Below are 11858 nucleotides of genomic sequence, written 5' to 3'. Positions count from 1 at the left end.
GGAGAGCTCTTGAAGCCTTGAGGAAATTAACCCCCACATAAGTTGTCCCTTTTGTCCCATGTCAGGGTTTTCCCATTTGAAGGTGAAGAGGTCACTGTGCTGGCCATTTGGGTCACTGTGGAGGCCCTCTGGTCACAGTGAGGATCTTCCCCGAGGTACGGATGAGAAAGTGTACCCTCTGACTCTTTGTTCAGTTTCCTCAGCATCCCAGACAGCATGGATGTGATCTTCCAAGATTTCTATAGTACTTCATATACCATGCTCTGCATGGAATAAAAAATTACTAGATTTGGGAAGTGATGTGATCTCACAACCAGAGACAACACAGATGGAGTATATTCACAGGTGACCAGATATTGGTGAAGGACTTCACATTTCCTATGATTCATATGTAGAGAGATAAAGAAGAGAAATGTGCCCATCAACCATGAAACATTTTTAGAAAGAAAAACTTATAGAAATGAATAATGCCATCATTTAAGAACTCAGATATATTTAGAAATAAATTTTGACTCAGAACAAGACATGATTAATGAACTTCGAGGGACCTTAAACAGAGGGACAAGAAAGGATAAAAAAAATTACAAATGTGTAGTCTCATGGAACATAGTGAAAATGTCAAACACAGATAATGAAGTCCAAGAAGACAGGGGAGGAAAAAAACAGTACAGAAGCAATATGAGGAGGAAATGGTTGAGAACTTTCCATAATGTGTAGAAGACACCAGCACATGGAATCATGAGGTTCTGTGGGCCCCAAGCATGTCAAATAAAAAGAAAACCCTCACACCTCCAGATGCCATAGTCAAACCATCAAAATCCAAGGGCAAAAGAGAAAAATCTTAAAAGGAAGCAAGGCAGTTATAGATTAGAAAGCACTCTTATGAAATAAAAGTGAGATTAATAGTTGATTTTCCACCAGAAAATATGGAAGTGAGAGGAAAAGGGAATAAAATATTTGACATACTAAAAGACAGTTACTGGTAACTAAGCGTTGTCTTCTTGGAAAAAAATAACTTTCAACACTTCAGGAGAGCCTGGCACAATGGTGCATGCTTGTAATCCCAGTACTTGGAGGCCCAGGCAGGAGGATCACTGTGAGGTCAAGACCAGCCTGAACTGCATGTTGAGACTCTGTTTCAAAAAACAAACAAAGAAAAACAAAAACAAATAAGCAAAACAACAACAGGGACAAAACCTTCAGGTGAAATTGTCATATACACTTAATAAGTTGAGAAAAATCACTGCCAGCAGATCTACCTTAAAAGAAATACTAAAGGGATCTTTCTCAGAATGACTTCTGGTGACTGGAGTCAGAGAGACATACAAAGGAAAGAAGAAAAGTAAAAAGAATAAATATATGTGCGAAATGAATACTGATTTATAAAATAAAAACGAAGCATTACGGGGCATTAAATGTACAACACGATGATACGGTGGTGGGGGAAGGTAGGGAGTGGTGCTGTAACTTCCTAGCAGTGAATTATTAGAGGGTTAAAGATCAAAGAAAGATATGGTAATCTCTGGGGTAACCACTGAAAGAAAAAAAAAAAACAAGCAGTTCTGACGGTGCGGCAGGGCAGCTGTGTCTGTGATTCAGGACAATCTGACCCAACATTGTTAGGAGGACAAGAATCTATTGGTGATCACACATGCGAGCTGTTTGATAAATGATGGGTTCCTCACTAACTCGTTCTACCACGACAAGGTAGCTTTTGTGAAATCTATAAATCTGGAACATAAACATTAGAGTATGCAGAGATGTGCTCGGCCTTGGACGATGGAACCTGGTTTTCTCTTTCATTATAAAACCCTGACCTTGTAGGTTACTAGGTTGAAGCAGAAGTGACCAACTGCATATGCTATATCCATTCCTTTATTTTTCTTTTATTTTTATAAAACTCCAAAGTACTTAGTTAAAAATACTCACATTTTTAATTTCTTTAACCCTGAAGGACTTTCAGTTCGGCTTTTGAGTTTAAAACCAAACTGTCCTTAGGAGTTTTGGAAAATTTCCCCGAGTGTCCACCTTTTTGTTCTTCTTTAATAATTTCTTCTGGGCTGGGTTGAGGATGGACACTCGCAGTTACAGTGACTGTCTGAGAACAAAAGGTACACACCAGGGAAGGAGGGACAGAGAAACCGAAAGAGCCCAGCCCTTAGTAGTGACTGAGCAGCTAGCTGCACAAGACGTGAGGAATTTCTGCTGTAGGAAAATGCCCCGTTTACTTAATCCACTATATTCGTATTGTGTTGCCTAATGTTAAATACCTTTGTATGTAATTCATGATTTTTTTAATCAGGACAATTTTTTCTGACACTGGAGACCACTCATGATCTGGCCCTATGTTGTCTACCTCCGCTAGAATTCTTGGTTTCATCCAATTTCTTCTTGCTCTCTTTCTTTCTTTCTTTCTTTCTTTCTTTCTTTCTTTCTTTCTTTCTTTCTTTCTTTCTTTCTTTCTTTCTTTCTTTCTTGTAATCCTCATCATTGAAAGCCAGAAACATCCAATCCTTTCTTAACTAAGTGCATCTCTCATTTTAGGTTTTCTGGGCTCACCCATTGCTTCTCTGTCTCTGTATCTTGCTCAACTTTAAAAAATCCTCAAACTTGCTATTGAACTATTGCATACACAGTGATTAAATACTGCAATCCCTACCAAAAAATGGGCTTTGCACTGCTTTTGGGTCAGTATAGGAGAGGAAGCTTTGGACCATGGCTTCTCCTGTGTTAAAACTGAGCCGTGTTAATCCTGGAGGAGGGAGTGGTGCTGTACCGGCTTCTGTGCTGCTGCTGTTTCTCCACTGCGTGTCCACTGTGGGCCCACAGGGCGCTCCGCTCAGCGCAGTCCCTCAGGAGGCATGGCTAGGTGGAAATTGGAGAGCTGAGACTGAGGTTCAGATAAACTTTCTTTGTAAAGAGTTTGAAGAATAGAAGTTAATATTTCGATATACATGTGCATGGTGAAATGCTGACCATAGCTAACCAAATGAGCACATCCATCGCTTCACCTTTGTGAGTTACTCCTGTGTTTGTGTGCATGTGTGAACATGTGTATGGGAAAAATACCTAGAATCTACTCATGGCAAATTCCACCATAAATACATTGCTCTAGAGTAAAGAAAGTTCAGATAAACTTTCTTTACTTTTGAAACGTGGCGGTATTTAATTTTGTCTTTACAATGATGTATTTGGGAAGAGCTCTTAGCTCAGTTTTGCAGGATGAAAATCTGGAATCCTAAAATGATTACTTCTGGGCTGAGGTCTGAAAAGTCTAACTTTCTGGCTCACACGTTTCACTAAGGCAGTCTAATTTCTTCACATGGAGGGAGTTTGCAAATGAGGCTCTCCCTTCCCTGGTCTCTATGCTGGTCCCCAAAGCACTTGAGTTCTTCAGCTAATTTTAGAAATGAATGATTGCTCACATGGCTCCTCTGGGGAGGTCAGACTCGGAGGAGCTTGGCTTGGCTAAGTGCTGGCTGACTTTTGGGAATTCCCAGCCTCTGATCTTCAGGCGGGAAGGCGATTATAGCATTTGACAAATGTGATGTCTGAACTTAGCACCTAGCAGACACCGGCTTTCACAGGGGCAGGGCAATTTAAATATTATGGAGGTGTTCTTGTGGGTTGCAAGCACTTTATTACCAGCACCAAAATACCAATTTACATAGATATCACCTAAAGTACACAGAGAAGTTTGAAAAATGGAAGCTTTTCTAAGGCTAACAAATCAAGTGTAATGAGGAAAAATGAGAAAATGAAAATGGAAATGACTTCCCCTGCAGTGAGCTACACAGCTGAAAGTTTGCTCACTCTGTCTTATCTCTTTTCCAAACTTAATTTTATGAAGGGCCTGCTCTGTGCTAAGAAAATACTCTCTCGCCTTACATGTAATATTCTCTGTTGAAATCAGGGTTAGAATCCAGAATACTTTCCTTTATAGGCATGGTGCGAAGGGAAACTATAAGTAGATCTGTGTCTTCAGTATTGCTCATTTGTCATTTTTGTATCCCTTTTTGTTTCAGGCAAAATGCTTTCAGCGGTAAATGAGACCAAACAATACAAACTAGTTCCAGGTGTACACAAATGCTTTGGTCTCACTCCACAGTGGGGGAGACTTCAGACCTGGTTTGATAGGGTGTCAATCCCATTTCTGGGCTATAGGTTATTGATTACTTTCTCCATGTGTAGACTTTATCCTCAGGCAGGATCTCTTCTTGGCAGTAAAATGACCTTAACTTGCACATACTGATCTGTCAAAAGCAAGACAGAAGACTTCCAAACATAAGACAAAGTATCTGTAGTCCTCCTTAGCTTACCTCGAGCAATGCACTGTGCTAATTAACCTAAGCCTGGACACATTTCCATCTTTGGTCCTATCTGTGACAAGGAGGATACATTTATACATGGGGGGGGGAGAGAGAGAGAGAGAGAGAGAGAGAGAGACAGAGAGAGAGAGACAGAGAGAGACAGAGACAGAGACAGAGACAGAGACAGACAGAGACAGACAGAGACAGAGTGAGAGAGAGGAGAGTGAGAATATCTTTCAAACTATGCAGCTGCTATAGATATAGGGGATTAGTCAGTTTTTCATTATTATCACATAATGCCCTAGGCAGACAACTTATGAAGAAAAAGATGTTTATTTAGGTCATATTTTTTCAAAGAGAAAACCCAAACATCCTAGAGCTGACTCTCAAGAACACAGCAAGGTGCATAGCAAAGAGCCTGAGGGAAGAAGGATCACATTTTGGAACAGGAAAACAGAGAGAAAGTCAGGGTTAGGCCCAGGATTTGGCGATGACTCTTGTAAGAAATCAGTGCAGGAGAAAGCACTGTATCCTCACAGCCATTCTCCAGCAAGCCGGGGACCTCTCACTGGGCTCCACTTCTGAAGCTTCCATACCACCTCCCACTAATGCCAACCTGGGCTCAACCTCAGCCTATGAGGCTTCAGGATGACAAACAACATTCAGAACATTACACGTAGAGGGAAGTCTTCCTGAAACTGTAATGCAGTATGTGGCAAGGAGCGGAGGGAATAGATGTTTGCACAATTTATCTATGTCCACTATGTGCATGGATAGTTCCCTTTAGGGTCAAGACATTGTCTTACTACTTAAATATTTTCATGAATCATCTCACATGGTGGACTTGTTTCCAACACAGAAGATAAATTCCCATACTTCATCAACTATTGGTCTGAGCAGAGGATGGTCAGGGCCTCTACCCATGTGGTGTGGCGTGTAAGCTTTGGGACATCTGCGAAGCGCAGAGACAGCCAGGGAGGACCCATTCTTGGACACGTAGCATTCCATAGCTTCCGATTTCAGACTCCTTCCTGGATCGAACTTTTCCAAAGGTCTCCACCTTTCCCTAACTTCAGTTGATTGCGGCAACTTGCTCTCCAGAGGTGGTTAAATTCCACCACTACATTGTACAAGACGTTGGATATGAATGTTTTCATGCACATTATGTATGCACTCATCCTCCCTTAAATCTGTAAACGTGATGCGCTGTTATAACAAACTGATGGATTATTTTTAGAGCCTCCACGTTAAAAGCAGGAAAAAAAAAAAAAGCTCTGTGAATACTGTTGCTTTGGTCTCATGATGCCTTGAACATAGAACATACCTAGATCTCTGCCTGCAGAATACATGGGCTGATAAATGGATGCTGTTTTCACCTGCTAAATTTGTGGTAACTTGTTACAAAATATATTTAGGTTGGAAGCTCCTGGAGGACCAAAGCTGTGTGTGGCCTCGTGATTCTGCACGAGTGGAGCTTCATGTAAGTTGCATTGTTTTGTTCCCATATAGTAGGTTGTGACAGTGACAGAGGAGGAGCAAGTAAAAAAAATCCCTTTGGCCATTAGAAGTAGTCAGTTTCTCAGGCACTGAGACATGCGGCATTTCTAGGTTTGACTTCAGAATCTTAATCTTACCACACCTAAGCCAAAGGAATTTTTTAAACTGTCATATATTTTTCTGATGAGAGATCTGTTCTCTTCCTTTCCAGTTATTTCCCCCAGAGAGTTGCCGTCCTGATATGCAGCAATGGTGTTACCCATTAAATTATTCAGCTTTCCATCATTATAATAAAATACGCGAGGCAATTAACTTATAAAGAGAGAAGGTGTATGTTGGCTCATAGTTTGGGAAGTTCACGTCCAGGATGGACAACCCTATTGTTTTGGGCCTCCAGGAGGGATGACATCATGACAAGGGTGTGTGGCAGAGGAAAATCTGCAGTGCAGAGGAGAAAAACAGCTTATCTCATGAGTCTGGAGGAGGAGAGAGGACCGAACAAGACGGCAGTCCCATAGTCCCCTTCAAGGGCATATCCCCAGTGACCTAAGGACCTCCCTCTAGCCAATGCTCCTAAACGGTCTAGCACTGTGCTGGTGAATCTTTTAGAGGTTTTAATGAGAATGAACAGTTGGCTGCAGCACATGTGCCATAGGTTTCCCATCACTGGTCTGAGACCTCCCAGTGGTGCCGCCCTATAGATGGAGCCTTTACATGAGGACCTTGGGGAACACTGTACAAACCATGATACCCACTTGGTTCCACCCCCTGGGTTTCAGGTGCATATGACTCCAGCAAGCCTTTCCACTTGGCTCCCTCTGAGGTTTAATCTAAATTTTTTGAGCCACACATTCTTTTTATGTCATTTTGCATTCTATTAGAGCAGCTCAGTTAGCTGCAGTGGCACAATCCCTTAAGAATATTATTCTAAGGCTGGCTCTCAGAAACTGTGTACATTTGCAATTTCACTTCATAACTCAGCTAACCATCTTGATTACTTTACTATAAATACACCAAAATATTTCTTACTAGGAAATTGAAGGAGGTGGTATTTAAAAGCAAAACCTTGAAATTAGACATGAAGAGGAAGTTGGAATGAGAATGAATCAGCTGGAACTAAATATACCAGCAAACCTCGTGATGCTGAAGCTGCCACATTATAAGAATAGCGAAGAGGCGCTTTGCTTTCCCCTCTTACAGCTTGCATGTCAACTAGCTTGTGGGAGGACATATTTTACTTTTGTATATTCTCGCTCTTGCACTGGTGAGCTTTAAACTCGTCTCCCACAAGGGCAGTAGAATACTTTTTCAGCTTGTTATTGGGCATTTGCACTCTTGTTGTCATCCTCAATGCTCAGTGTATTAGCGGATGATAACTGAGGATCCATTACCAGAATATGGATAGGCTCCGGTGAGCACCTTTTGGGAGCTCTTTCGGCTTGCAGGAGTAATTTACATTCAAATGCAGGGGAAATAAAATATAATGGCAGAAATTGCCTTCTTTGCTAACCCTGTGGAGACTTCTACCAGGCTTCAAAGCCTCACATTTGAGAAAGGTAAGAAGAATAAGGTAAGGACGTGAGTCCAAGAAAGCCTGAACCTTAGTTGTATCAGGTAGGTTAGCCTGGCCTGTGTAAGATGAGCCGTTGCAGCACTGATGGGTCCTCCAGTGGGAATCAGAATGTAAGGATGAAGAGGAAGAAACTGAGAATTCAGACCACATTGACAAGTATCAATTTTCCTTTTAAGACAATTATAAAATTATTTCAGATCAAAGACAATAATGTTATAATTATGATATATAGTCAAATCACAGCAAATTGCAGACCTGGGTTTTACTTTTGATTTTATCTCTAACTGGTTGTGTGTAATCTTCATGGTGTTATTTAGCCTCGTTTATTTTCCATCTGTGAAGTAATGTAAAAATGAACTGTAAACTCTTTATAGCCTTAAGAATTCAAGGAAACTGCTAACCCTCTGTAAATTATGATTTTAAGACATATATGTAGGAGTGGTCTTAAAGCTTTCCATTTAGGCCTGGAATGTTCTGTAGACAGATCAGTGAAGGTCCTAGAAAATGAAATTCTGTTAGCTTCCATACCTAGATTATTCTGTCAGCCTGTTTAGTATGGTTGTTATGAGGTACCTGGAGCTAATTGCCTTGCAAAGGAAAACAGAGTTTATTAGTTCACAGTTTGAGAGGCAGGTGGTCCTGGAATGGGCCGGCCCTCTGCTCAGCCCCCTGGAAAGAGTACCTTGGCTGTGTCACAACAAGTGGGAGAAGTAGAAGGGACACGCCACACATGTCTGACTTTGTCTATAATAAGTTGCTTTATCAAGAACTAACTGGGGACCAGCAAACTAATTCATTCCTTCCAAGGACAAAAACTCCTGTGACCCAGCCTTCTCCTACTGGGCCCTACCTACTAAACCCCATCACATACTAATTCTTTACACTGGGAGCCAGGGTTTCAACACATTAAGCTTTGGGTGCCAAAACACAGCAAGGCGAAGCAGAGATGTTAAGATTGGGTGTAAAGAATAAAAGTCTTATATTTTCCCTAAACTGTTCTTTAAAGTTTAAATTTCAATTCCACTTTTAAAAGGCTTATTGTAATGCAGGCTTTTTAAAAACTTTCCACTAAACTGTTTCCAAATGAGTAACCAAATAACCAAGTAAAAACACATTACCACGAGAAAACTTCAAGAAAGACAAGAAAGCACTGTCAAAATCATAGATATAGGACAAGAGAAGCAACAGGAGAGAGTTATAAGCTGTGTGGTGAATCTTCATACACGAGACTGAGGTAGGAAGATCTCTAGTGGATGTAAAAGTGAAGCATGAGGTTTTAAAGTTATTCTGTATGCGGGTGTTTTCAGTTAGCCAGGGGGAAATGTAGTCTGCCATTCTAGAAATGTGTACTGTGGTTCCTCGGTTCACAAACTTACTTTGTTTTATGATTTTGGGGGAGATGGCTGCATTTGCATTGTGTGGGGAAGATGGCCTGGGTAGTGTTTGTCATCTGATGCAAAGATCTCAAACAGAAATAAAATTTTGCCAACCATTTCTCTTTATGAACCAAATTGCTCTCAATAGAAGTGATCATGAACCGAGGTATTACTGTACAGTGATTCATTCACGGAAACCTGGTTATAAATGGGGAATTGGGCACATAATTACATTTATAGCAAGTGCTAGTGGTCATGCCAAGGAAGGGCTTGCTACCCAGGATGCCCCAGCACACCCTCCTGCTCCCGCATGGCCTGGGGCAGGTGCTGTCACAGGCCTGGCTCTGGTGTCTGGGTAGGAAACGACAGCTAAACTCTGTGAGAACTCACCGTGTGCCAGCATAGTTTAAGTGTTTACCGTGGTCTGTCTCATACCATCTTGTGAACAGTCTTTGTATGAGGTTGATTATTAAGAGGAACTGAAGAGAGAATAAATGAATGAGGGAAAAAAGGAACTGAGATGGGCTGTGTACAGGTGCACAGGCCTTACGAGGAAAGTGATCATTATGCATATTTAAAATGCACCAAAATACCTAATTAAGTAAAACAATAGATACAAACTATGCTGAGATCCAATAACTGAGAAAAGAATTTTCTCTGAACGAATTCTGTCATGTTGGAAGGTAACTAAAGAAGACAGCAAAAGCAAAGAAAGCAGCATAGAGAAATGTTTTTAAAAAACAAAACCAAAACAGTATAACAAAATGAAATGGAAATAGTATCTGAATTACTCAAGAATCTACTTTTAAAAAGAATGTACTTTCTTGAGTAAAAGAATATATATATATTTATTTATAAGAGGGTTGAGGGACCACGTCAGGGCACCAGCGTCCTTCATGACATGAAAAATGATGTGAGTATGGAACAGAAAGTCAAAGAGGAGAATGGAATGGGATAAAAAATATTGAAAATGAGGTGGAATAAAGAAGTACTGAAAGGAAAACTGAAGGTCAAAGCCAGAGTTCAAACCCTATTGCAGTCTATTATGAGCCTACCAGCTCTGTAGAAAATTGGCTTGATAATATGGAGGTCCCATGGACAATCTCTCACAGGATTCGCGGTGCCTTAATGAGTATCGTACTTGCGTGCATTTGTTCCAGTATCTGTAACCCATAAGAACTAAAGTCAAAATTTCTGTGTTTTATCAGGTCTTAAAATAGATGCTTGAAATAGATCAGTTTTAGGGTACAACTTTCACACTTTTTTTTTAAACTTTAAAAACAACTCCCCCAAAAGGATAAAAATGATACAGAATTTCCAAAAAAGTAGGAAATTAACACTAGTTATTATATTGCATATTGTTATTGTAAAACTGGTTGCTCAGGTTACAAGATTTAGACATGAAAAAAAGATCAATCAATGAAAACACAAACTGTTCTTTATGATGAACTTACAGAGATTAGTAGTATAGTTATCTATCTTGTGTGTATGTATATATATATGTGTATATATATATATATATATATATATATACATAGATACAGGTTATAGCTCATTAAAAAATAGATGTTAGGACATTTGATTGATGCTGGAAACCCTTTGGGCCTAGAAAAGTCAAGTGAAGTCACAAAGCTTGTTAAATAGCATGAAACCAGTCATCTCCTGTCCAGTTTCACTTCCAGCCTGCAGAGCACTTAGCGGTCATTACTCTGTCCATCCCACTAGGGAGGGAGTTGGACAGACTGACAGTCCAGCTGTGTTTGGAGCCCGCAGAAAGCCTCAGTGTCATGACCCTGAACTGTGGAAGGACAGGCGCCTTCACAGGGAGATACGGAAACTGCTTCCCCTGAGCAGGGCTCTCCTTCCTGCTGAAAATGGGGAGGCCACTAGCTTTTTGCAGCGTGGCCCAAAGCTGAGTGGAGCCCATGTGAAAGTGAGTTTGTTGTAGTTAGGGGTTGTACACAGAGAACAATTAGAATTAGGACATGGAGTTTATAATATTTTTATAATGGTCACCGGGAGTTAACACAGGAAAATGCAGGAAACTTATCCACAACACCAAAGACATAAATTATTTAGTCAAGGGTCTAAACCCCACAGTACATGTCCCACATGAGTCCAGATAAAAATCCAGAGCTCACGACAATGCCTCCCACAAATCCAACTGGAGATCCAGAGCCCACAAGAAGGACTCACACCAGTCTCTTTTACGGATCCATACCCGGAAGACCCAAAGGTCAGCAGTGGAAGCCAGAAAGTCTATGCCAGCAGGATGAAGGAGCTGTGCTAGTGGGATGAGCGTTCTACGCTGGAGCCAAAAAAATCACACTCACAACAAAAGCAGGGCTAGGCACCACAGCTGTCCTCAGCGACACGGAGGCCCCGAGCTCCTCCTCCGACAAGCACAGTCGGGTACATGCCAGGAAGCAGCGTGATGAGTTCATCCTGGAGACCAAGCAGCGCATGTCTTCCCCTCCGGAGCCAGGAAGCAATGCTTGATGTTAGGACCAAAGCTTCTCCAGGAGAACCAACAGCTCAGACAGCAACTTGTAGGAGAACCCACAATGCCTCCTTAATGCCTCAGTCCCTCTCTCTCTCTCCCTTCTTCTCCACCTATTTATCCTGGCAACCTTCCTCAGGTGGAGCATCTTCTCTCAAGGCATGCTGATGTAATCCAGCTGGCGTTAAATTTACCACCAGCTTTCAACCCATAACAGAGTTAATTGTGAGGCCTCCAGTGACTGATCAACAACCTTTCTGCCTGAGCTCTAGCAGGTTCTGGGCTGGGGATGCAAGAACAACGGCCTTGTGGTTCTAGCATAAGAAAAGGAAGAGCAGCTTTGTGTAACCTCCCTGAATTTTCTCTATAACTAGAGTCTATTCTATGGCAAAATCTTTCTCCCTAAGCAAAACTAAATCTCAGCCCAGCAGGAGATGGTTTCAGTCTTCCTGTTCCACCCAAGTGGACCGAAACAAAACAAAACTAAAGTGAAATCCATAACAGGCAAGGAATAGGACCTCAAGGAGATAAATTTGCAGTAGTTTAGCCAGAGGACAGAGTAAGAAATCATCAGGAAAATGATACATTCCTGGAGAAAGGAC

General features: G+C 41.3%; 1 long non-coding RNA gene across 1 annotated transcript; it reads right to left on the bottom strand.

The window, feature by feature from the left end:
• Window positions 1-518: 518 nt before the first annotated feature.
• LOC134471882 (uncharacterized) lies at window positions 519-11327 on the bottom strand. The gene is made up of 3 exons (XR_010041588.1): window positions 11090-11327; window positions 9812-9919; window positions 519-1133 (listed from the first exon to the last, which is right to left on the bottom strand). It is a non-coding gene; the product is annotated as an uncharacterized LOC134471882 (long non-coding RNA).
• Between the last annotated feature and the right edge of the window lie 531 nt (window positions 11328-11858).

This window comes from Cavia porcellus, unplaced genomic scaffold (genome assembly GCF_034190915.1).
Source record: "Cavia porcellus strain 051 isolate PalLab524CR breed Dunkin Hartley unplaced genomic scaffold, mCavPor4.1 scaffold_20, whole genome shotgun sequence".
In the NCBI taxonomy this organism is placed as follows: domain Eukaryota; kingdom Metazoa; phylum Chordata; class Mammalia; order Rodentia; family Caviidae; genus Cavia; species Cavia porcellus.
This window is presented reverse-complemented; position numbering and strand designations above follow the sequence as displayed.